The sequence below is a fragment of the Macaca thibetana genome, chromosome 17, assembly GCF_024542745.1.
Source record: "Macaca thibetana thibetana isolate TM-01 chromosome 17, ASM2454274v1, whole genome shotgun sequence".
Lineage (NCBI taxonomy): Eukaryota > Metazoa > Chordata > Mammalia > Primates > Cercopithecidae > Macaca > Macaca thibetana.
Window position 1 is genome coordinate 93396798 of NC_065594.1, and position 27708 is coordinate 93424505.

Sequence of the window (27708 nt, forward strand, 5' to 3'; positions counted from 1 at the left end):
ACTGTCCTCCCGCGGGTTAGATGTGTTTGGATACACATACACCACTGTGTTGCAGGCACCTATGGTATTTGGTACAGAAGCCTGCACACAGGTCTGCCGGCCGCACCATGCAGCCTAGGCCTACAGGAGGCCCGGCCATCCAGGCGTGTGTAAGTTACTGTGAGGCCCGCACAGCGAAATCGCCCAGCCATGCATTTCTCAGAGTGCATCCCTGCCACGAAGCCACGGTAAGTGTGAATGCAGGGAGTGCTGCCTGCACCTCCTCCCACCTGGGAGTGTCTCACGCCCTCCCCCAACCCCGTTTTTTTCCTGAGTCATTTGTTAACCTCGGCCCCTGCTTGTGACTGGCAGTTTGAAATGCCCTGTTCAAGTCAACTCCCCTCCCCAGCCCACGCCACCTTCGTGTTTCCTGTGAGGAAGCTGAAGGGAGGCTGTGGGGGCCAACGTGTGACCAGTGGGTACTCAGCTGGGAGCGGTGCACACTTCAACGCGGGGTCCAGAGCTGTCACCCCACAGGGTCCTGCCTCTCAATACATGCCCACCCCAGAGGTAAGGACCGTCTGCCCACAGCCTGGGCTTCAAGGCTCTGCAGCTGGAAACTGACACCCCTCCTGGAACGGTCCCCTGAGACGTGGCTCTGTGAAGGGCTGGGGGCAGGTTCTGGCTCCAGACACGGGGACTCGCCCACCCAGGTCCAGGACGCAAGGCACAGAGGCTGGGCTGACTCCTGGGGGCCTCGTTGTGCCCTCCCTGAGCAGCCCCTGGGGCATTTGCGGGGTGTGGGGTCTTTGTGGGGCCTTGTGCTTCAGAGCTTCCTGTTTGCCCCTTTCAAAACCTTGTGGGGTCGGGAGAGATCCGATGATCAGGACTGAGTGACAGCAGTGAGCTGCCCTCCAAGGCCTCCTCTGACTGGGGAGGTTCCTGCATGGCTGTGCGGTCACTGGGCTGACAGGGCCTTCTGCCCTTACAACACAGGTTCAGCTACATACTTCAACCTCAGCCCCAGCGGCGGTGAAAGCTGCGTTGGGGAATTGGAACGAAATCACTCCCAATCCCCTCTGCTGCCTCCGAGCCGTGTCTGTTCCCGCGTTCGTTTCCTGCAGTTTTACTCCCCAGCATTTGTGTTTCACGTGGTTCTAAGTAAGGCCCCAGAGGCTACAGCCCCACACCGTCCTTGCAGACGCTGTAGCTCATCTCCTTCCCTATTTTAGTTGAATGGGCACCAAGCGTTTGCCCTGGACCAACCATGAAAGGCACCGAGGGAGAAGCCATGGGCTCGGGACCCCCAGCCAGGGCTCGCCTTAGGACCCTTTACATATTTCAAGGGAGGTCAGGTACGTGCAGCCACAGTTTCATCTCTCGTCACTCTGCCTGCGTTTTTCGGGTTTCAATAAGAGCAGATATAATTAGAGGGGCTCTGTTCCTCCTGGAGAATGAACACTGCAAATTATAGGGTATCTCTAATGAGCCATGGACCCAAAGACAGCACCGCTGACCCTCATCCTCTCAGGCTCTCCTGAGCCACCACTGCCTCTTGCCACTCCCACCATGATTGGCTGGATGACCAAGCAGGGCCTGAGTGATCAGCTACGAAGACAAGCAGCTCCGTGCAGCCTCAGGAGAGGAAGAGAGGCAGGCGGCCGGAGAGCCCGTGTGACAGATGGGCCGGTCCAGGCAGGAGGAGGGAGGGCAGGGGCTGGAGAGCCACTTGGGACCAATGGGGCTTCTTGGCCTAAACGCCATGAGTGGGAGCTGGGGCAGCAGAGGTTCATGGGTCAGTCGCCTGGATTATCTTTCATTGTTGTAGCTCATACAGTCCAAGGGCCTCAGACTACAAATGTGTGGTGGTGAATTATCTACCTGTTGTGATGTTATCCTGGCCCTGTGAAGATTGACAAGGAGCCACGTCACGCGTCTGCCAAAAGCCTGGACTGTCCTCCTGTCCCCCTTGGCACAAACTGCAAAGCCCCATCGTGCACACACGAGCCCGAGCGTGGAGGCTCCGCTCAGGCCTCACCCCCAGCAGCTCCAGGCCTCCTGGCTCCAACCCTCTGCCTTCCTGCTTCCCCTTCAGCAGGACGGGTCTCTCCCTCCCCGGGGCCTTTGCACGTTCCCTCTGCAGGAACGCTGTGTCCTGCTCTCGGCAGGAATTCCCTGTGCAGGAACGCTCTGTCCCCAGGAATCTGGGCGGTGCTTCTCCCCGCGGACACCTGCAAGGGAGACTTTCTCGACTACACAGTGTCGAACAGCTGGCCCTTACCTGCATCTGCCCTGCTTTATTTTCCTGAGTAACACGCAGGTAACACGCGTCACCACCTGGCCTGCTCATTGATGTGACTGCTCATTGACCTCCCAGACTCAGTGGGGTGAAGATACCTCATTCCTAACTGCATCGCACTTAACAGTAATGAACAGAACAGGGTCGATGCTTCCAGTGTTTCCCCCAGTACTCGAGAATCTGCTCCACAGGTAAACGCACTTCTCCAACGGGTGCAGGAAATGGTGGTGCCCACAGTGGTGGGAACCCACAGCCACCCTCGGACACCAACTCGCAGCATCTCCACAGACACAACAGCCCCCGCTGCAGTGGCAGAGACCCCCGAAGGCCGGCTCCTGGACGTTCCCCTTGAGCTACTCACTTAAAAAGAAAAAACAGTCCAGTCTCCACCGGGCAGTCTTCTCATTCATTCTGAAAACTGAAAATCAGGCTTTTTCTTTGTTAGTTTTGTTTTGTTTTTAACCTCGTACAGCTTCGTTTCTAAACCACAGGGAGTGAATCCAAATCTGAAGACAGAATGGACTGAACTCTGGGGAGAGCCTGGGCTGCCGGCTCTCAGCTCACCCGTGCCCACCCGCTTCACTTACCATCCTTGAAAGAATTCTCAGTCTGTGCCATGGCCCATGGCAGCCCAGGCAGCCCCTGCCTTCTGCTGTCTGCGAGGGAGCCCCTGGAGGGCGGCAGTGGAAGTCACGCTCTGAAGCCTCAGAATAGCCCAGAGACCAGTGGGCAGCCCTTCCATTCATGTGTGCCGGCCTCATATCCCCCCGCATGAACTCCCTTGCAGACACACACATACACGCACACACAGAGATTACCCACAGGCCTATTCAAACAAGCAACTTAATAACAAGGAACTGAACAAAAGAAAGGTTATTAGACCCAAATGAGAATCGCAAGGTGGATCCCCATGAGAACTGTCTTCAGCGTCACAGTCACCACCGTGTTTGAGAACAGGATTTTCCATTTCGGCAGCAGATCTAAACCTGATACCCAGGACCTGTTTTAGGCAGTGAATCAAAGATCACAGAAGTTAAACTTTGGCACGTTTTTGATGTCAAGAAGATGGAAAGCCTAGAATGAGTTTCTGAGCCACTAAATTAGAGGGAGCGACCTTGCTTGTGAATTTTCCAGAATTCCACAAACAATTAAGAAGACCCAGGGGAGGAAGCACATACAGTTTGTTTTCTTTGATGGTTAAGTTGGTTTAAGGCACAGAGTTGAGAAGACAGGTAAGAAGAAGCAACTATTCAAGCCCCCAAGGAGAATCCAGAATCCACCCAGCCCCCAAGCAACGTTCTGCCCCCGACTTCCTCCACTTGCTGGGCATGCATCACCATCGTCTGCAGCCACTTTTTCAATTTTAAAAATGATTGGATAGTATTTGGTTATTTTTGACAGGATATAGTGCTTTTGTTTCTTCTTTGACTTCATATTTTCTTTGTTCTCTAAGCTAAATGCCAGCATTTACACTGTGTATGGAGACACACAACTGTGTGAATATTAGCTTGAGGCTCTCTTAAGATGGACTCAGATATCCAAAGGCTTTGCACTCACAGAATTTTGTAAAACTCCAAGCACATTCACACTGCCCTTTGGAGCCTGCCTTGTCTACAGAGCTAACAGGCAAGGCCCAGCTCACTCAGAGGGCTCGGGGATCCCCAGCCCTGCATGACTTTGCAACACCAGCTGAGATGCCTGGTTCCCAGTTAAGTTACTAGGATGAGTTACAGCACTATTTATTCAAAACTCTGAGCGGCCCGTTACTGCTAATTCCAATTTTAACTTTTCTTCCATAATGGCAGGAAGTGAAGAGGGCAGCTGAGGCTTCCAGAGCGCATCTGTAGCAGGTGCCATGGCCAGGGCATCGTGTGAAATTATGTTGCTTTTCTCACCTGTAAGGTGGGGACTCAGCATGGTTTCCATCGCAGTCCACACAGCCTGCTGTGGTCGACCAAGTTTCCTCTGCTGGCAGGGCTCGGTGTGTTCTGCTGGCTGCAGCTCACCACCATGCTCAGAACGGCTCGTAATCATTTGTTGTGTCTCTGAGGCCACAGCAGCTGCACCTGGACATGGCCACACATCAACATCACACAGAGTTTCTCAGGTAGCAGAAAGTGACAAAGGAGATACGGTTATTCTTGTAAGGAAACTGTGAAATAACAGGGATATCACACAAATTTATGGGGCCATGGTCTTGGTCTCAAATTTTCTTCTTAAGAAATTAAAAACAAGAGAGTTTGCATTCTCAGCCACACACATGTATATCACTAATCATCACATTTTCTTGTCTGTTCAGCTGGAGGTATTTCATACATTTTTTACCAGGACCAGACAACATTGGCATATCACCTACAAAGCACAGTAAATGTGAAAATGTGATTAAATAGACAGGCGTTGGATTTCAGAATACCATCTTTTATTTTTTTTCCTCAAAAGACATCTGCTTACCAATCTCAGCGTTACTGGGGCTGAAGGCCATGCTCTTTCCAGTGATGGGACTACACTCAGGTGCTAATTCATTACAATTACAACCTTCCCTTCACCACTGCTGATGGCATAATTTGACCACAAGTGCATTGCAAATGTATCACACCTGGTATTCCGGGACCCACCTCAACCACTGGTTTGACTGAGAATTTTCCAACAGGGACAATTAGCATGTGCCACCTGCTGGAAACACTGGCAACGCCCGCAGCGAAAGGAGAAGCCTGGAAAGTCGTCCCCTGGAGCCACCAGGCTGCCCACTCCCAAGTCTGGGGGACGCGGCACTGTCAGGACCCCTCCCCTCGGCAGAGAGTGGTGGTCGGCTGCAGGTCTGCCCACCGTCTGACGGGATTCCAGCTCTGCCCACGTGCTTGGCACCAGGGGTGTTCTGTTAAGCCCAGTCCCTCCCAGGCCCTTCCCAGATTAAACCTGGACCCAAGACCCTGCCCTTGGCTGCATCATCACTGCCCAGCAGACCTGACCCTAACCCCAAACCCCAGAGATCCTATTTAGCGGGTGTGTGGTGGGGCCCAGAATTCACATTTCATCCACTTCCGAAGTGATGCTTTACTGCTGGGGCCAGAATAGGGTGACAGCCCCTCAGTCTGCCAGGGGCGAAGGAGGGTTCCTGCAACCTGGGACTTTCAGTTCTGAAGCTGGAGCAGCCCTGGGGCAAAGGGGGACGATCACCTCACCTGAGGACCACACTTCGAGAACCACTTACCTGGAGTCTCTGTTACTCCTACAATGGAGAAAAACTGCTGACGTTAATCGTGCTGAACTTCGCATTTTTATTGCAGACTTCTTCCTCTGAGACGTATGTGCACAAGAGGAGATAACAAATGAGTCTCCAACACCTAATCTGGAATTTTTATATTAAGTTTTCTACTTTTAGAGAAGAATTTTCAAAGAGTAGTCATTCAAAAAGAAAAACACACAAGCAAACAAAACCCTAAAACTTTAAGGGACCATTACGCCTCGAGCCAAAGATGAATTTTATAGGCTTCGCTTCTTTAGGTCTTGGCTCCAAATTCTACACAGTGCTGTGTTCTCTTCTACCGTCAACATGCGGAACCATTTCCCCTTCTGGATTTTATGCACTGAAGAACTTCAGCTCCATTTATTAACTTTTTAAAAATCTTTCTATCAGTTACATAACAAACCACCACCAGCCTAGAGGTGTAAAGGAAGCAGCATCATTTCCCAAAATTCTGAGGGCTGGCTGGAAGGTTCTCGGGGTTGAGACTCCTGGGCTGGGCTGGGGTGGAAGAGGGCCTCACTCACACGTGCGAGGCCTTGGCAGAGACGTGGCCTCCAAGGCACCTGAGGTCACTGCCATTCACTCCCTCATTCTCAGGAGGCCAACTCGGCCTGTCGACACGGCAGCAGAAGGTTCCCACGCAACAGTGGGGATGTCCGACGCCTTTCCTAGCACTCCCCAAGTCTCTGCGGGTGTCAGGGCCGCCTCTGTCCCCTTGGTCATGCTGCAGCGTGTGGCCAGGCCCAGCGGTCGTGGGGCCGCCTCTGTCCCCTTGGTCGTGCCGCACCGTGTGGCCAGGCCCAGCGGTCGTGGGGCCGCCTCTGTCCCCTTGGTGATGCTGCAGCGTGTGGCCAGGCCCAGCGGTCGTGGGGGAAGGGTCATGCAGGCTCGGTGCGTGGAGGCAAGTCTGGGCACCATCACAAACTCACCATTTCAACAAAAACACTCATTGTTTCTGAACTATCTTTAAAAACAACTTTTAAGAAATAAGAAAAGCTATTTCCAGAGCACTCATCAGTGCTATGTGCACACAGATCATCTAATTCTAGGGGGGCAACTGCACAGTTTGCCCCCCAAGTCCCGTGTTAGCGTCCAAGGAAGCCTCTCAGTTCCGAGGCGAACTGACAGAGCAGATCAGCCTGTGAGGTATTAAGTGTTGTGCTCCCCACTGGACAGTGAGGAGGTTACAGCTGGGAGACTGAGGCGGTTGTCCAGGCGCTCTTCCAAGTAGGCGGCAGGGCCGAGTGAATGAGACGAGGCACCCCCGTTTACCGCGGCAGCAGCCAGGCGGCGCGTCAGCGCCACTGTGTATCTGAATCACTCTCTTCCTGTAAAATACTTTATTCCAAATTCCTTTGGTCTGTATTGAAAAATAAAATTCAAGTTTACCTTTAAATACAAAGATTTGCCATATTTAAGGATATTTCAGAGAACGTGCTGCTGACTCTGAAGAAGAGGCACAAAACCGCCTTGAGGAACGGCATCGTCAGTGGTGAAGCAGGCAGCCCCCCGCTGACGACTGTCAGTGCAGCCTCAGCAAACACGGCCACGCGGCCGACCGTCCAGGGCCCTGTCCAGTGCTGTGCTAAGCGCTTCACGTGGTGGCAGCTAGCTGCACGCCAGGCACAGTCAGGTACTTAGCATGTATTAAGTTGTTCAATTCTTCTGTAACCCCATGAAATGGATGCTATTGCTGGAGCTGTTTCCTACAGAGAATTTAAGGATCTTGCCTAAGGAGATGTCACCAGCAAGTAGAAGGCCTTGGTCTGAACCTGCCCCCCAGTCCCAAGTCTACACGTAACTGCAGTCCCACGGGTGACAGGTGTGGCCGTCCTAGGCTCCAGCTCTTTGCCCGGGCCATGGTCCGTGCTTGGAGACACCGCCCTCGCCTGGCTGAATAGGCTCATACGGGGTGTGAAGGGATTGTAATGCGCCACCCCGCACCAAGCCGCTTTGGTGTAAGATCGTTTTGAGCTGAGGGCGCTTGAGAAACAGCAGCTGCAGAGAAGGCCCTCTACCCTGCCCTTATTTGCCTAAAAACATGGCATAAATGTCGCTTTGTGAAGGAGTCCCCTCCTGTCTCTCGTCCTGGGAAGGGCAGAATAGTCATCATCACTGACGAGGGTTCTAGGCTCTCATCAGCCCCCACACAGCACTGAGAGAGCTCCACGCAAGGACCCGCACAAAAATAATCCTGGCTTCCGTGGTTTCGCCACGCCATTCCCGTCTCACAGTTTACCTCCCTAGGAACCGAACACCCTTTTCCTTTAGCTCATCACTTCACAAGCGTATCGCCTTTTGTTAAAATCGTGAATAAGGGCCGGGCGCGGTGGCTCAAGCCTGTAATCCCAGCACTTTGGGAGGCCGAGGCAGGCGGATCACGAGGTCAGGAGATCGAGACCATCCTGGCTAACATGGTGAAACCCCGTCTCTACTAAAAATAAAAAAAGAAATTAGCCGGGCGTGGTGGCGGGCGCCTGTAGTCCCAGCTACTCCGGAGGCTGAGGCAGGAGAATGGCGTGAACCTGGGAGGCGGAGCTTGCAGTGAGCCGAGATCGCGCCACTGCACTCCAGCCTGGGCGACAGAGCGAGACTCCGTCTCAAAAAACAAAACAAAACAAACAAACAAACAAAAATCGTGAATAAGCCTCTGGTCTGACTGCCTCTGTGGGGTTTTTGTTTCATTTCGTGAAGCCCCCACATGCGTATGAAGTAACGCTTTTTTTTTTTTTTTTTTTTTCCGAGACGGAGTCTCGCTCTGCCACCCAGGCTGGAGTGCAGTGGCCGGATCTCAGCTCACTGCAAGCTCCGCCTCCCGGGTTCACGCCATTCTCCTGCCTCAGCCTCCCGAGTAGCTGGGACTACAGGCGCCGCCACCTCGCCCGGCTAGTTTTTTGTATTTTTAAAGTAGAGACGGGGTTTCACCGTGTCAGCCAGGATGGTCTCGATCTCCTGACCTCGTGATCCGCCCGTCTCGGCCTCCCAAAGTGCTGGGATTTGAAGTAACGCTTTTTCTCCTGTTAATCTACTTTTGCCAGTTCAATTTGCAGGACTCTAGTTACTAAAAAACATAAGTGAGTAAAGGAAAAGGTTTTCTTCCTCCCCACCTGTTTGTTGGAAAGCAAGTAACAGCCCACCCGTTGTCCTTCTGGTCGAGACTCAATGGGGAAAATGGTGCTGCTGCCAGGCCCCTCGGGTTAGGCCTAATTGGAGCAGAATCGGAGGGGCCTGGGCTTCTTGCTGCTGGTGGCAAACCTCCAGACAGCTACCAGACAGGAAGTCACACAGGCAGCAGCAATGCCAACCAGAGACGCTTGTAGCAGGAACCGGGCAGCCTCCCTCACTCAAACAAGACACGGACCACCTGAGGCCGGCAGCTCAGAGAACAAAAGGCAAGTGTGAGGGGGAACGGGGTCAGTACTCAGAAAGCTCCGCGTACCCTCCTGCCAAAAGCAACACTGAAAGCACAACATGTGCATTTGGTTAAAAACGCCAAGGGTTTGTGTTGGGAGGTGGCAGTGCTGGCCTCAACCATCTCTACGTCTACCCGCATGGCAACCACGTCAACTATTTCCTCTGGTCAGGCATTTCCAACCTCCTGTTCTTACACCACTCTCTACTCACTAATTTTAGATAGGGTCTGTGCCAGACTTCCGACTATGATAGTGAGAATTCAGCCAACTTGCTCTGAAGAAACCATACAGGGGCTAAACTTTCTGAGTCCATATGAGTCTAAAAATATCTATTCTTCCCACACACTTAATTTAGGGTCTAGTCTAGGATCAAAGCAGATTTCTGAGAGCCTAGAGGCATCACTCCATCATCTCCACCACACCATCATTCCATCATCTCTATCACTCCAGCATCTCCATCAGTCTACCATCTCCATCACTCCATTACACCATCATCTCCATTGTCTCCATCATCTTCATCATCTCCATCACTCCATTACACCATCATCTCCATTGTCTCCATCATCTTCATCATCTCCATCATGGCCATCGTCTCCATCACTCCACTATCTCCACCACACCATCATTCCATCATCTCCATCATCTCCATCACTCCACCATCTCCATCACTCCATTACACCATCATCTCCATTGTCTCTGTCATCTCCATCATGGCCATCGTCTCCATCACTCCATCATCTCCATCACTCCATCATTCCATTATATCCATCACTCCATTATCTCCATCACTCCATTACACCATCATCTCCATCATCTCCATTGTCTCAGTTGTCTCCATCACTCCATCATCTCCATCATCCCCATTGCCGCCATTGTCTCCATCACTCCATCATCTCAATCACTCCATCATCTCCATCACTCCAGCATCTCCATCATCTCCATCACTCTATCTCCATCATCACCATCATTCCATCACTCTATCATTCCATCACTACTCACTCCATCACTCCATACTCCATTATCTCCATCACTCCATCACTCCATCACTCCATACTCCATCACTCCATCATCTCTATCACCTCCATCATCTCCATCATTCTATCATTTCCATCATTTCTTCATCTCCATCACTCCATCACTCCATCATCTCCATCATTCCATCATCTCCATCACTCCATCACACCATCATCTCCATCACTACTCACTCCATCACTCCATACTCCATCATCTCCATCACTCCATACTCCATCACTCTATCATCTCCATCACTCCATCACACCCTCATCTCCACCATCTCCATCACTCCATCATCTCCACCATTCCATCATCTCCATCACACCCTCATCTCCACCATCTCCATCACTCCATCATCTCCATCACTCCATCACACCATCATCTCCATCACTGCATCATCTCCATCACTCCATCACACCATCATCTCCATCACTCCATCATCTCCACCCCACCCTCATCTCCATCACTCCATCATCTCTATCACACCATCATCTCCATCATCTCCATCACTCCATCATCTCCATCACTCCATCATCTCCACCCAACCCTCATCTCCATCATCTCCATCACTCCATCATCTCCATCACTCCATCATCTCTATCACTCCATCATCTCCATCACTCCATCATCTCCATCATCTCCATCACTCCATCATCTCTATCACTCCATCATCTCCATCACTCCATCACACCATCATCTCCATCACTCCATCATCTCCACCCCACCCTCATCTCCATCATCTCCATCACTCCATCATCTCCATCACTCCATCATCTCCACCACTCCATTATGTCATCGTCTCCATTGCTCCATCATCTCCATCACTCCATCATCTCCACCCCACCCTCATCTCCATCATCTCCATCACTCCATCATCTCTATCACTCCATCATCTCCATCACTCCATCATCTCCATCACTCCATCATCTCTATCACTCCATCATCTCCATCACTCCATAACTCCATTGTCTCCATCACTATATCACTCCATCACTCCATCATCTCCATCATCTCCATCACTCCATCATCTCCATCACTCCATCATCTCTATCACTCCATCATCTCCATCACTCCATCATCTCCACCCCACCCTCATCTCCATCATCTCCATCACTCCATCATCTCCATCATCTCTATCACTCCATCACTCCATCACTCCATCATCTCCACCCCACCCTCATCTCCATCATCTCCATCACTCCATCACTCCATCATCTCTTATCATACCATCATCTCCATCACTCCATCACTCCATCATCTCCACCCCACCCTCATCTCCATCATCTCCATCACTCCATCATCTCTATCACTCCATCATCTCCATCACTCCATCATCTCCATCATCTCTATCACTCCATCATCTCCATCACTCCATCACTCCATTGTCTCCATAACTATATCACTCCATCACTCTATCATCTCTATCATCTCCATCATCTCTATCATCTCCATCACTCCATCATTCCATCATCTTTATCACTCCATCACACCATCATCTCCATCACCCCATCACACCATCATCTCCATCACCCCATCACACCATCATCTCCATCATCTCCATTGTCTCCATCACTCCATCATCTCCATCACTACTCACTCCATCACTCCATACTCCATCATCTCCATCACTCCATACTCCATCACTCCATTATCTCCATCACTCCATCACCTCCATCAGCTCCAGCATCTCCATCACTCCATCATCTCTATCATCTCCATCACCCCATCATTCCACCATCTCTATCACTCCATCACACCATCATCTCCATCACCCCATCACACCATCATCTCCATCATCTCCATTGTCTCCATCACTCCATCATCTCCATCACTACTCACTCCATCACTCCATACTCCATCATCTCCATCACTCCATACTCCATCACTCCATTATCTCCATCACTCCATCACCTCCATCAGCTCCAGCATCTCCATCACTCCATCATCTCTATCATCTCCATCATTCCATCATCTCCCTCACTCCATCATCTCCATAATTCCATCATCTCCATCACTCCATCATACCTTCCTCCCTATTATCTCCATCACTCCATCATTCCATCATCTCCATCATCTTCATCACTCCATCATCGCCATCATTTCATCATCTCCATCATTCCATCATCTCCATCACTCCATCACACCATCATCTCCATCATCTCCATCACTCCATCATCTCCATCATTCCATAATCTCCATCACTCCCTCACACCATCATCTCAATTATCTCCATCACTCCATAATCCATCATCACCATCTCCATCATTCCATCATCTCCATTGTCTCCGTCACTCCATCACTCCATCATCTTCTTCACTCCATCATCTCCATCACTCCATACTCCATCATCTCCATGACTCCACCATCTCCATCATCTCTATCACTCCATTATCTCCATCACTCCATCATCTCCATCACTCCATCACACCATCATCTCCATCACACCATCATCTCCATCACTCCATCGCTCCATCATCTCCATCATTCCATCACTCCATCATCTCCATCACTCCATCATCTCCATTGTCTCCGTCACTCCATCATCTCCATCACTACCCACTCCATCACTCCATCACTCCATACTCCATTATCTCCATCACTCCATCATCTCCATCATCTTCACCACTCCATTATGTCATCGTCTCCATTGCTCCATCATCTCCATCACTCCATACTCCATCATCTCCATCACTCCATCATCTCCACCACTCCATTATGTCATCGTCTCCATTGCTCCATCATCTCCATCACTCCATCATCTCCACCCCACCCTCATCTCCATCATCTCCATTACTCCATCATCTTCATCACCCCATCACACCATCATCTCCATCATCTCCATTGTCTCCATTACTCCATCATCTCCATCACTACTCACTCCATCACTCCATAATCCATCATCAACATCTCCATCATTCCATCATCTCCATCATCTCCATCACTCCATCGCTCCATCATCTCCATCATTCCATCACTCCATCATCTCCATCATTCCGTCACTCCATCATCTCTATCATCTCCATTGTCTCCGTCATGCCTCAGTTGACTCCATTCTTTAACAAAGGACACTTGCCAAGTTAATGCACAATGCTGGAGAGAAACAGTTCGTTTTCAGGGGAGTCTCAGCTGCTTCTGGAGCACTGCAGACCAGTTGGTTGATGGAATAAATATATCTAGCTAGCTGGCCAGCCAGTAATAAAACTCAACATGAGAGGAACTATAAAGTCAACAATTGGACTTTCACTCCTGATTTCATTTTTCATGTCTTTATTGAGATGCGAGTAGCATATAGTAAACACATTTCGAAGTGTATGTGATAGGTTTGTCGTATGATACACCCATGGCACCAGCGCCCCAGTGAAGACAGTAAACACATTCATCACTCCCCAGGTTTCCCTGAGCCTGTCGGTCCCCCGACCCACCACCCTCTGCCCGTCAAAGGTTCCCTGTGGGGTGCCTTTGCAGTTTCTGGATTTTATGTGTGTAGGTTCATCAAGTACCTGCGTTTTGTCTGCCTTTCAGTTAGCATAATGTTGAGTAGTGCTCCATCGCACAGATCTGTCACAATGTGTTTATCCATTCACCTACTGATGAGCATTTGGGTGATGTCCAGTTTTCGGCTATTACAAAGAAGGCTGCAATGAGAGTTTATTTAAAAAGAAAATCAGAGATGAACACCTCTGCCCAAGACTGAAAACTCAATGACAAATGGATTTCAAGTGGGACCCACGTGAAAGACCTCCAGAATGACTGCATGAGGAGCTCCCTCAACCCACTCCCCAGCAAAACTTTTGAAAATGGTTTAAAACCAGTCATTTAAAGTCTCTGCTGTATGAGCCTAAGAATAAACATTTATTCAAGAAAAGCTACTATTACTATTATAATTCGACAAGAACAGCAAATGTCCCTGGTATTTGAGCTAAAACCTGCTCTCTCCCAACTGCTTCCAGCTCAGCAATGCAGATGCACTCCAGAAGCTTCAGCCAAGCACATGGGCTCTGCTGCCCACAGCTCCTAGTCGAAGGGCCTTCCTCCTGGAAGGGGCAGGGCCTTACTTTTCTCATCTTGTCTGCAGTTGCCTGTTGCTGAGACTAAATCCCAGGTGAGTGTGGCCCCGCACCGGAGATGCTCTTGTTCTGCCCAACCCGTTTGTGGAATGGATGCTCAGCCTGCAGCCTTGGGAATGGTGCTCCTAAGACTGCAGGAGCCTAGATCTCCTTGGTCTGGTTCATAGGCATTGGTTCCATGCTGGGAGAGTCAAGCCCAGAACACCGTGTGTCCCTCCAACACACACACACAGTAGAGCACAGAGCCTGGGGTGTCACTCAGAGAGAAGATTGCCATTGTCCCCACTCCGCACTCCAGGGCTCTGAGATTTTGCCCAGAGGAAGAAGCAGACCCTCGTAACAGCTCCCATTCTCTTCCCAAAGGGATGGTTCCATTTGCAACAGAATTTAGTAAAGTGCAAGCCTCACTGGACATGAAAATAAAAGACATCCAAATTGGGAAGGAAGAAGCAAGCTATTTCTATTCACAGATGATACGATCTTGCATATAGAAAATCTTAAGGAATGCACTAAAAAGCTGTAGAACTAATCCACAAGTTCAACAAGGTTGCAGAATACCAGATCAATACACAAAAATCAATTGTATTTTTATATAATTGCAACGAGCAATCTGAAGAGGAAACTAAGAAAACAATTCCATACTCAAAAGTATCAAAAGAATAGGTACTTAGGAATAAACAAAGGAAGTACAAAATTTATACTCCGAAAACCACAAACCGTCATCCACAAAAATTGAAGATGTAAACAAATGGAAAAATATCCCATGTTTATGGATTCAGAAGTCTTGCTATATTAAGATAGCAATATACAAACTATTGCAGAATTTTCTCCTTAGTTCAGCTAAAACTGGGTTCTTGTCACACGACCAGGAAAATCTAGGCACACGAACACATTGAAGGGTGAGCAGAGCAGGATTTTCTAGGGAGACAAGGGAAAAAAAGAAAAGAAAAAAACTCAGCAAAGTGAGATGGAGTCCTGCTAACAGGCTCCCACCTCACAAATTGAACCCCAGGCTGTGTGGTGGCCTGGGATTCAATTGGAACTGAAGAGGCCAGGCTCCTCCCCTGCCCGTGGCTTCACCCGTTTCCCCAGTGCGCATGTGGGCATGTGCAGACAAGGCCCTGGGCAGGTTCCCTCATCTGCACAAAAGCATCTGGTGTAAACACTTGTGGGATGGGGCAGAGATTCTGGGCATTTGGCTGTCTCAAACCCAATCTACAAATTCAATACGATCCCAATTAGAACTCCAGCCAATTTCTCTGTAGAAATTGACATACTGGTTCTAAAATTCGATGGATTGTTTTAGTCAAAACAATCCTGAAAAAGAAGATCAAAGTAGTAGGACTCACATGTCCTTATTGTTGCTGGGGAGCAATGGCTAACTCAGCCAGTGGCATGGGGGTAATGAATTTACCAAGACAGTTGTAGGTAAAGAAAGGCAGATTTATGAGAGAAAGTAGGAAATATGTTTTGAGGAGGCAGTGGGCAGCCCATAGGAGAGAGGCTGACTAGAGGAGACCAAGGCTTGCTGGGCATTTTATAGGGTGGCATTTATGCTGAAGAGTGAGCTATCTTGCAGGTGTCTGGTAATAGCTCAGCACAGGAAAATTGTGAGCTGTTTGTGCCGGACGGCTGTGTGTTCTGGACCATGAAGAAAGGTAGATTTGTCACTTACCTGCTTTATCTCTTTGCTTTCCCCTGCTCCCACCAGCCTGACTCCTCTTTTCTAATTAGGACTCCACACCTATTTCAAACTTACTAAGAAAGCTATAATAAATCAAGATAGCATTACACTGGCATAAAGATAGACATATAAATCAATGGGAGTCCAGAAATAAGTCCATGTGTCTATAATCTATTTTCAACAAAGGACTATGTAACACTGCTCTCGAATGTGCAGTTCACAATAGGGTTCACACTCCTGTGACAATCTAATGCCGCTGCTGATCTGACAGGAGGCAGACCTCAAGCAGTAATGCCGGCAGTGGGGAGTGGCTGTGAATACAGATAAAGCTTCGCTCCCTCGCCTGCCACTCACCTCCTATGTGTGACCTGGTTCCTAATAGGCCACAGACTGGTATGAGTCCATGGCCCGGGGGTTGGGGACCTCTGCCTTTCAGGGAAAACTGATTAGATCATTGTTCTGTGCTTGTCAATGTTCTCATGCAGCCAACTAGACTTTGTCACCACCACCATTTCTTTCCTTAAAGAGGCTTTGTGGTGGCTTTTAATCCCATTTTGGCTCTACAACTCAGGTCCAAAATATGTCCCATACTCTTCCTCTAAGAGAGGACATTGGCCAGAAAGCAAGGAGAAGCTGTATCCGGAAAATAAAAAATCTGTGATCAATGCATCTCCTTGGGTCACTGGGCAGTTTCAACATTCCATAGAGCTAGTAAGATCTGAGTCAGGCTCTTGGCGGGACCTCAGCTCACTCTGCAGTCTCTGCCAGCTTTAGACCTGGGCTTCACGCCTTCCAGCTGTGTGACCTTGGACCAACCGTCAGGTTCTCTGCTCCTTGGTTTCCCCATGTATAACATAGGAAACGCCCCTCCCGCAGTACAAAGTGAGCGCGCAGGGGCTGAGCGTGCCCTTTGCTCCTCTCTGAGCCAGCAGCTCCCACTCCAGCACCTGGAGAACCAGTTTCTTAAATGTTGGTTCAGTGGGAAGCAGGAGCAGCCCTCTACCCCGGGACCCCTTCCTGCTCCGGAGCCTGTTGGCTGCCCTGTCGAGGGAATTGCGAACACACACGCTTTAATAAAATCCAAATTTCAAAATGTGTGTACTCTTTCCCGGAGTCTGCACAGGGGGAAGAGAGAACAGGAACTTCACAGACTGCGGAAGAAAATACGGCCGTTCTGGAAGGATTCACACACTCAGAACCATGGCGTGGTGCTCAAAGGTGGTGTGAAGACTGGGGCAGGGCTGAGAAGTCCTGGGTGCTGGTGTGGAATCTCCCCGGAGACAGCAAATGCGCCGAGCAGAAAGGTACCCGCACCTTCTTTTTCATCTAAAATCCATAGCTATTTGAAATTTCCCATTTTACTTCATCAGATTCATCAAAATTATGTATTCACTGATTCTTTGCCGTATTCGAGCATTTTGTTCAGTTGTCAGCAAGAATATGTCAAATGGTCACATCCTAGTAACATTAGGTGCAGAACAGTCACCCAGCTGATGACCTCACCCACCATGCATCTGCTCACAAAATGGAGGAAATTAAAATAAGCTCAGCTGATTGATTGTAGATTGTGAGAGAAAGATTTGGTGAAAATAACCTAGCCAGATAGCATGCATAAAACATCATTAACACCAGCTTGGCCAGGCGCAGTAGCTCACGCCTATAACCCCCAGCACTTTGGGAGGCCGAGGTGGGAGGATCACTTGAGCTGAGGGGTTCGAGACCAGCCTAGGAAACATAGTGAGCCATTGTCTCTACTTAAAAAAAAAAAAAAAGAGGCCAGGCGTGGTGGCTCATGCCTATAATCCCAGCACTTTGGGAGGCCAAGGCTGGTGGGTAACGAGGTCAGGAGATAAGAGGCCATCCTGGCTAACAAAGTGAAAGCCCGTCTCTACTAAAAAATTTTTAAAAATGCCAAGCGTGGTGGCACAAAACTGTAATCCCAGCTACTCAGGAGGCTGAGGCAGGACAATCACTTGAACCCAGGACACAGAGGTTGCAGTGAGCCAAGATCTTGCCACTGCACTCCAGCCTGGGCAACAGATCGAGAGTCCATCTCAAAGTAAATAAATAAAACAAAAATTAAAAAGAAAAGGAGAAGAGAGAAATCTTGTGATGATCCTCAATCCTCTGTCCCACAGAGTCCATAATGGAATTAAAAATCTGAGTTTGCCCCACAATTTAAACTCTAAACTCTCTTCATTTTATTCTCATTGGCAAAATTGTAATTGTACAGGAAGAACCATGAGATTTAAATGTTGTCATTAATTATACTGCTTATAAATACCCCCAATAAATCAAATTAATTAGTTTTAAAAATCTTCTATCACTCTCTTTACCTGCATATATAACCATTATATTGTGGAACATTATAATGTGGAAGATTGCTTTCCTTAAAATCCAGTCCACCATAAGGAAAAATGCATAGACACCAACGATTAAATAAATGCTCCAGGGCCATGGACCCCACCCCTGCACAAGCTCCAAAACCACAGACTCCACCCCTGCACAAGCTCTAGGACCATGGATTTCACCCCTATGGAAGCTCCACGACCACAGACCCCCAAGCCTGTGGAAGCTCCAGGACCACAGACCCCAACCCTATGGAAGTTTCAGGACCAGGAACCCCACCCCATGGAAGCTCCAGGACAACGAACCCCACCCCTGTGGAAGCTCCAGGACAATGAACCCCACCCCTGTGGAAGCTCCAGGACAATGAACCCCACCCCTGTGGAAGCTCCAGGACAATGAGCCCCACCCTTGTGGAAGCTCCAGGACAACGAACCCCACCCCTGTGGAAGCTCCAGGACCACAGACTCCACCCCTGTGGAAGTTCCAAGACCAGGAACCCCACCCCTGCACAAGCTCCAGGACAATGAACCCCACTCCTGTGGAAGCTCCAGGACTACAGACTCCACCCCTGGACAAGCTCCTAACCCTAACCCTGAACAAGCTTCAGAACCACAGACCCGACCCCTGGACAAGTTCTAGGACCACAGGCTCTATCCCTGCGCAGCTAGTTGAAGTAGCACCTCATTGCCTTGGCCCCTGCAGTTTCCACTGGTATTTGCACTGTCAGCTTTGCAGTGCTTCCTTCCATGCCTAGTAGAACATTGTAAGCTCTGCTGCTTGCTAGACACCTCTTACAGAATCCCGAAGAGTGAAGAGAACAAGTACCTGTGCAAAGACACATGACCGTTAAACAACTACTAACTCCAAAGGCGTTCAGAAAATCTAGTTTGCTTTGCAATTTACATTGAAAATTTGAACATATCCTGTCCAATCAAATTTGCTCAAATCTTTTAACTACAAAGCTAATACTTGCTTTTTGTAAACCGTAAGATGTCAAACAGTATAGAGGATGTAAGGAACATGGGAGTCTTCTCTTGGATGGCAGCCCCTGGAAGTAATCACTGTCAGCAACTCACATGAACTTTTATTTTTATTTGTCAAGTACACATATTCGAGGTTTTGATTGTTTTTTCTTTGAGATGGAGTCTCGCTCTGTCACCCAGGCTGGAGTGCAGTGGCTCGATCTCAGCTCACTGCAACCTCTGCCACCTGAGTTCAAGTGATTCTCCTGCCTCAGCCTCCTCAACAGCTGGGACTATAGGCGTGAGTCACTGCGCCCCACCATATTTGTTTGAATAAAAATGTGGTCCTAGCCTATGTAGTTTTCTGTAAATTGCTCATTTCACTCAATAATGTATCATACAAAGTTTCATTCCATACATGAAAGGCTTCTTCATTCCTTTGAGCAGTTACAAAATATTTTGTACAGATTTGCCTTAAGCAGTCCCCCAATTATTGAAATTTAGGTTGTTTTCCGTTTTTCGCTATTCCAAGTTGAAAACTATGATCTTAACCCACATGTATCTTTACACAAAATTATGCTGTAACTTATGTTCCTAGAAGTAAAATTGTGAAAACAAAAGGTAAGCACATTTAGGTTTTCAATGGATACCACCAAATTGCCCCCCCCAGTCTAGCGATTTTCACCTCTGCTTAAAGTGGTCCCAGAGTATCTGTCTCCTCGTAATTTTGCCAACCCTGGATAGTAAATATATTTTTTAATTTTGGACCATCTGATTTCTTCTGTATGAATTGTCTGTTTCATAGCTTTTGACCAAATTCTTAGCGTATGTTCCTTTTAGTTATTAATCTACAGTAACTATATTATCTGTATTTACCTTTTTTCTATTATCAATGTCATAAGTATTTCTTCCACATTATTACTTATCAATTCACATAAACTTATTTTAAGGTACTCAAATCCATCAATAATTTCCCTCATGGCATCTGGTCTTTGTGCTATACACAGAAAGGGCTCTCTCAAGCTAATGTGTCCAGAACTGGTGGGTTCTTGGTCTGGCTGACTTCAAGACTGAAGCCGCGGACCCCCGCGGTGAGTGTTACAGTTCCTAAAGATGGTGTGTCCGGAATTTGTTCCTTCAGACATTGATGTGCCCGGAGCTTCTTTCTTCTGGTGGGTTCATGATCTTGCAAGGCCTCAGAAGTCAGGCTGCCGACTTTCTCGGTGAGAGTCACAGCTCTTAAAAGCAGCGTGGACCCAATAAGCGAGCAGCAGCAAAATTTATTGTAAACAGTAAAAGAATTAACTTACCACACTCCACAAAGTGACAGAAGCAAATTGCTGCTGGTGTGCGGCAGCCTGCTTTTATTCCCTTATCTGGCCCCCACCCACATCCTGATGATTGGTCCATTTTACAGAGAGCTGATTGGTCTATTTTACAGAGCGCTGACTGGTCCATTTTACAGAGAGCTGATTGGACCATTTTACAGAGAGCTGATTGAACCATTTTGACAGGGTGCTGATTGGTGCATTTACAATCCTCTAGCTAGACATAAACGTTCTCCAAGTCGCCACTAGGTTAGCTAGATACAGAGTATAGATTGGTGTATTCACAAACCTTGAGGTAGACACAGGGTGCTGATTGGTGTATTTACAATCCCTTAGCTAGAGGTAAAAATTCTCCAAGTTCCCACTAGACTCAGGAGCCCCGCTGGCTTCACCTAGTGGATCCTGCCCCAGGGCCGTGGGTGGAACTGTCTGCTAGTCCCATGCCATACACCCACACTCCTCAGCCCCTGGGTGGTTGATGGGACGGGGCACCGGCGGAGCAGGGGGCGGCCAGGAGCCCACTGCTGGGGTTGGGGGAGGGTTTGGGCATGGCAGACTGCAGGTCCCAAGCCCTGCCCAGTGGGGAGGCAGCTGAGACCCGGTGAGAAGTCAAGCGCAGGGCAGGCACTGCTGGGGGATCTGGCCCACCCACCCTCTGCAGCTGATAGCCCAGCTGCTAAGCCCCTCACTGCCCGGGGCCAGTGGCGCCGGCAGGCAGCTCCGAGTACTGAGCCCACTGAGCCCACGCCCATGCCTGCCAGAACTCGGGCTGGCCTGTGAGCCCAGCGCCCAGCTACGGTTCCCGCCCCTGTCTCTCCTTCCACATCTCCCCGCAGGCAGAGGGAGCCGGCTTCAGCCTCGGCCAGCCCAGAGGGGGGCTCCCACAGTGCAGTGGCAGGCTGAAGGGCTCCTCAAGCCCTGCCACAGTGGACGCCGAGGCTGAGGAGGCGCCAAGAGTGAGGGCTGCTACCACATTATCACCTCTCACTAAGGTTATGCAAGTATTCTCCTGTATTGTCTTATAATACTGTAAGTTTTCTTGATTACCTTTCAGTTTTTGGTAAATATGGAATTTAATAACTACCTCTCACTAAGATTATGCAAGTATTCTCCTGTATTGTCTTACAATACTGTAAATTTTCTTGATTACCTTTCAGTTTTTAGTAAATATGGAATTTAAAAACTATGGAATTGTGTATCATGCAAGTTAGAGATCAGTTTTTTTTCAATTTATTGCAAGTTACTAAAAATCAGTTTACAATGTCAAAAACTCTATTCCTGACACTTCACAGAAATTGTTCTCCAGAGGTTTGTAGCAGTGCTTTCCCACGTCCTCGCCAACATGAAGGGTTACCCGTAGGGGTAGTCTTTGCTCATTTCACTGCCAAAAGCAGTGTCTGGTTTGATGCTGCCCCTCTTTAATTACAGGTGAGACACTTTCTCCCTCACAATGACAGATCATTGTGGTGACATGTCACAATTCCATCTGTGGTCTGGGCTCAGGCAGGAAAGTTAAATTGCCCAGGTGCTTGGCAGAGGCTTATGTCAAAGTCAAACCTGCAGAAAGTTTTGGGGATGAGATTTAACAATCCCGTACATATCTTGTTTCCAGTTATGAGAGTCAACCCCTCCTATATGTTGGGTCTAAGTACACAAGTCAGAATCTCACTAGTGGACTGAATTCGTGCATGAGAGCCTCCCAGGGCCTCCCACCTCTTCTGCTGGCTTTGCCCTTGTGAAGTCACCACAGGTGTGCTTCTCCCAGCCCATTTGTGTCTGTGACACTCCTCCAGGGATCTCAGTGTTTTCATCCACATTGTCACCACTGCCCTCCTCCCGGCTTGTTTTCAGGCATCATTTTACTTTTTAATATCTTTCAGTCATTTTATTTTACATTGTCTCATAAACAGAATAGCATAATTTTGCATTTTAACCTAGTCCCAGAGGCTTTCCCCACTCAGTTTTATCCATTCTTATATATTGACATAAGTATATTGTGTTTGTTCTCATTTCTGGCTCTTTTGTTTTCATTTCCTTACTTCTCCTCTTATATTAATACTATTGAGTTATTCCTCAGCAAACGTCAAGACAGTGCTTGCAACCAATGTTTCAAATTTATACTTAATTTGCTTTCTTTGACTCTTATTCTTCCTGCTTTATGTAACAGGAAACAGATAAAGCCCACCACAAGAGCAATGTTAAGATAAAGTCAAACAAAAAAAGGGAAAACAGAAGCCCTAGAAAGAGTTTTCTGCAGCCACAGACCAGGCACTGCACTTTATTTGAAGTCCCCAGCTTTGGCAACATGGTTCAAGTGTAGGCTCCAAGACAGAGCTGGGGAGGGGCAGGCTCTTGCAGGACACTGGCTCAGAGGCGTCCCTCCCCCACTTCCCTGTACCTGGACAAAAATGGGAAACATGGGAAACGACTCATTGTCTCTGAACCTCAAGCTGGAATTGTGGTCTGTGTGTCCCAAGAAGATGGCTTTCTCAGCAGCAACTTTAAGCTCCTAGGGACTTTGGCTCCTGTGTGTGAGGGAGGAAGGAGGCGATGGACCCAGGGCCATAGGGTACCTCAGTCTTCAATCCCCTTCCCTGCCATGGGGTCTGCAGTTTTGAACTACTGGAATGTGAATGCGTCTCTCAGTGGTGCTTCCCCACCTTGTAAACAGACTAGCCATGTATCAAGCTGAGATGGAGGGAGCACAGCACATTTTAGGACAGGTCTTCTCCTTTTAGAAAGAAAAACAAAGTTAAGTTATTTGAAAACTGCAGGTTTAGGAAAGAAAAATGCCAAGTTTTATAAGACCAGAAACCTGAAACACAGCCTTCAGAAGACCCTCCTGGGCCCAGGGGCCGCCTTGACCTGCTGTTGGACCACCTCCCTGTGGTCTGTCCAGCTGCCAGACCTTTGGGATCCGGGATCTTTGCTCTGGGATCTTTGCTGGGCTCGCATGGATGGGACACACCACTTTACCTTTATGGTCCCAGAAATTCATGACACTGGCAGAGAAACCCTGCCCAGCTCTCCAGAGCCCGGGCCCCTCTCCTCTGCCCCAGAGCTTCACCTGATGGAGGCTGCACTGCCAGTCTCCTGGATATCTCAATCTGGTTTAAATATTAACTTGCAAAATTTCTCAAGCGTTTTAAAGGAAGGATTTCAATTTTCCATCCTCCTTACCCCTTCAAGTCATCCCTCATTTATCCCTAACTCCAAAATGAGAAGATACTAATTTTGTACCTGTTTCTAGTAAAGAATTTCTATAAGATTATCCAACAAAACCCACTGGCCATCCTGGCACTTCCTGGAGCCCCCAGCTAACTGGAAGTATGCATTGCTCTAATTTAGTGCCCCAACCCCAATAACTCCTGCACATGAGAAAGAAGCAAAAATTAAACACAAATGATCTGGAGGAGCAAAATTCGCTGTTTAAATAATCAGCTGGCTCAGTGCAGCTTGGCACAGGACACACAGTGGATGTGAGTTGGCTTTGAGCTCCTTGGCCTCCAACGATCATCTTAGACAAAAGCTCAGCCTCGGGGAGCCCCATTCTCGCTTGTAAAGATGTGACAGGAACCACCTCCTAGACCTCGCGTCAGGGTTAAGTGAATAGCATTTGCAAAAATGACTGTGAAAGTGACTCACACTTGGCTGGGCATGGTGGCTCATGCTTGTAATCCCAGCACTTCAGGAGGCCGAGACAGGCAGATCGTGATTTCAAGAGATCAAGACCATCCTGGCCAACATGGTGAAACCCTGTCTCTACCAAAAATACAAACTTAGTTGGGCGTAGTGGCATGTGCCTGTAGTCCCAGCTACTCAGGAGGCTGAGGCAGGAGGATCACTTGAACCCGGGAGGCGGAGGTTGCAGTGAGCTGAGATCACACCACTGCACTCCAGCCTGGGTGACAGCGAGGCTCCGTCTCAAAAAAAAAAAAAAAAAAAAAAAAAGTGACTCACACTTACTTGGCAAAAGATAAATTTGAGTTTCTTTCCTTTTTCCTCCTGAAGGCCCTTTACCATCCAGCAACAAGCCAACATGGCTCAGTTTACTGATTCTGGGTAAAAGTACCTTGCTGCATTTCAGAAAGATGTTTAACAACAAAATTGACAAAAGGTTATCTGATCATTTGAATAGAGATTTCTCCCAACAGGATATACAAATGACCAATAAGCATATGAGAAGATGTTCAATGTTACTAGTAAATGCAAACGAAGCCTACAGTGAGATGTCACTTCACAGCCACTAACTTGTCTGCAATCAAAAGGCAGATTATAATAGGGATGTGTGGAAATTGGAACCCTCATAGACTGCTGGTAGGGATAAAGAGTGGTGCAGCCACTTTGGAAAACAGTTTGGTAGTTCATGAGAAAGTTAAACAGTTGCCAAATCACCCAGCAACTCCACTCCTAGGTCTATATTCGAGAGACTTGAAAACATACATTCATGCAAAAATCCATACACTGATGTTCACAGCAGCATAATTCACAATGGCCGAGAGGTGTAAATAACCCAAATGTCTATCAACTGATGAACAGATAAAACGTGGTATAGCCATACAACAGAATATTATTCTACCATCAAAAGGAATGATACTAGTTACAGAATAGATAAACCTTGAAGACATTATTATGTTCAGTGAAAAAGCTGGATACTAAATGCCACATGTTGTCTGATTCTTTTTATATGAAACGACCAGAATAGGCACATTCAAAGAGACAAAAAGCAATCAGTGGTTGTCAGGGGCTGGGGGAAGGGAAATTGGGGAGTGATCGCTAAGGAGTTTGATTTTTGGAGGGGGATGTGATGAAAATGTTCTGAAATTATACTGTGACAATAGTTGCACAACTCTGAATATACCAAAACACCCTAAAATATACACTATAAAGGGGTGTAGAATTGTATCTAAATAAAGCTGTTATTTAAAAGATTGTATGTTTAATTCTAAGTAAAGAATTGTCAATGAGTTGAAATAATTTCCCAAGTAAGTTGATAGTTTCTTGTTCTTGCCTAATAAAGTGTTAGTTTCAAATATGTATTTTTGATCCAGCAGGAACTGAAACTGGAATTTAGCAAGCGCACAGCCAAGCCTGGACCCTAAAAGAGAAGTGAGGAAGGGTGAGGATTCAGAACACAAATCCAGAAAGAAGACAAGTGTGATGAGGGGGTGACAAGGAAGACCCACAAGGCCACCGTGAGCTTCCCCAGGCTAACACAGCCACTGGTCTCAGGGCAGTGTGGAGTATCAGCCTTGCCCGAGGCCAGGGCCAGGGCAGCCCCGCTCTCTTCCTCTCTTCACTGTTATCACAGCCAGAGCAGCTGTGAAGTGCCCATGAGGCAGCTCCTAAAATGGTGTTTCAACAATGTGCCTGACCAGATGATGCAGCAAAGCTATTTTCTGTGCTTCTTGGACTGATAACTGAAAACAAATTATGCAGAGTAATATTAGGAGCTAAGGGTTTTGAATTAGATTTTTTTCTTTAGCTATGAAGAGTTATTCTGTTACCATATTTTGAGCTGTGGTGGATTTGTCTATAATTCCTAGGTGGATTTGTGTACTTACCTTAAAAGCTCTGTGATTGTTCCTTTAACAAATATCTAAATAAATCATTAAACTTTTTCAACATGGTGAAACTACAGCTTGACTCCAGAGCACATAACCTAAGATATAAAAGGACCCAGAGGGCCAGGCACCATGGGTCACGCCTGTAATCCCAGCACTTTGAGAGGCCAAGGTGGGTGAATCACGAGGTCAGGTGTTTGAGACCAGCCTGACCAACATGGTGAAACCCCATCTCTACTAAAAATACAAAAAAGCCGGGCGTGGTGGCATGCGCCTGTAATCCCAGCTACTCAGGAGGCTGAGGCAGGAGAATCGCTTGAACCTGGGAGATGGAGTTTGCAATAAGCTGAGAATGCACCACTGCACTCCAACCTGGGCAACAGAGCGAGACTCCATCTCAAAAAAAAAAACCAAAAACCCAGAGAGTCTCGGTTGGAGACATTAAGGGTATGTCTGAGAGCCCTTGGGATCTGCTTATGTTCTCTATCAGCCCCAGGTAGGATCTTGCCTAAACTGTTCCACAGCTATGAACATCTAGCCCATGGGCAATGCCTTTTAAAAATGAGTTAAAAGACTCACACACCTTCATTCAGCAAAACTTTGCATATGTCGTCTCGGCCTCATGGAACTGATAGCTGACCCTTCAGAAATGTCATGGTCCCTAACCTCTCCTTGCTATTTATTTATTTATTATTTTAATTTTATTTATGCATTTATTTTTAGATGGATGGGATTACAGGCACATGCACCACCACTCCCAGCTAATTTTTGTATTTTTAGTAGAGACGGGGTTTCGCCATGTTGACCAGGCTATTCTCGAACACCTGACTTCAGGTGATCCGCCCGCCTCGGCCTCCCAAAGTACTCTTTGCTATTTTTAACCCATATTATAGATTTAGATTTTTGTTTTGTTTTGTTTGAGAATAAGAAGATAATTTCAAGCTGGGCATGGTGTCACACACCTACATTCCCAGCAGTTTGGGAGGCCAAGGTGGGAGGGTCACATGAGCCCCGGAATTCAAGACCAGCCTGGGCCACATGATAAGACCCCGTCTCTACCAAAAAAAAAAAAAAGCAGCAGCTAATTTTGTTCCTTATTTCATTCCTTTATGCACAAGCCCCTTTAAAATACACTTGACATGAATAGCCGGCCTTGCCTCCAGCTCCTCCACACGGAATCTGGCAATCCCAGGTTCCTCAGCGCTGCTTAGGGTGGACCTTCCATCGACAGTGTTTAAAATCACAGACTGTAGGGTCAGACAGGCCTGGATGTGGATTCTGGGCCTCCTGCTGATCCCCCGAGTGGACTTCTTGAAGTCTCTCCTGTGCGGCAGGTGGTGCTGGAGCCTGAGATGCCTGCATCGGGCTGGGGGTGCTCAGCCTCTGCCCACTGCAGCCATGACCTCTCCAGGTGGCCCAGCCCTCTCTGTCGTGAAGCCCAACCGGGCACAGGACATCCACGAACAGTCCACGTCTGCGCTAAACTTTGGTGGAAAAATGGCCTCTCCGTAGCGATTGTGTCTTTGGTTTGCAAGCCTCGAATTTGCACCTCTTTTTTGAGGTGGCAGTTTAGGGTTGACTCTGGCAGCGTTTTCTGAATGTGTCTGTCTGTGTGTCCCCACCTTGTTCCACCCCACAAGGGTTGTACTCTGCCAGCCCTGCCAGCCCTCCCTGATAGGCCCTAATGCAATGAACTTTAAAGGATCTACCACAAAACTAGAAAGGCTGCTGTTTGGTCCTGAGAACATTATTCTCTTTTCAATCTGTCTCTTTCCAGAGAGCAAACAGTTCGTAAAGACTGA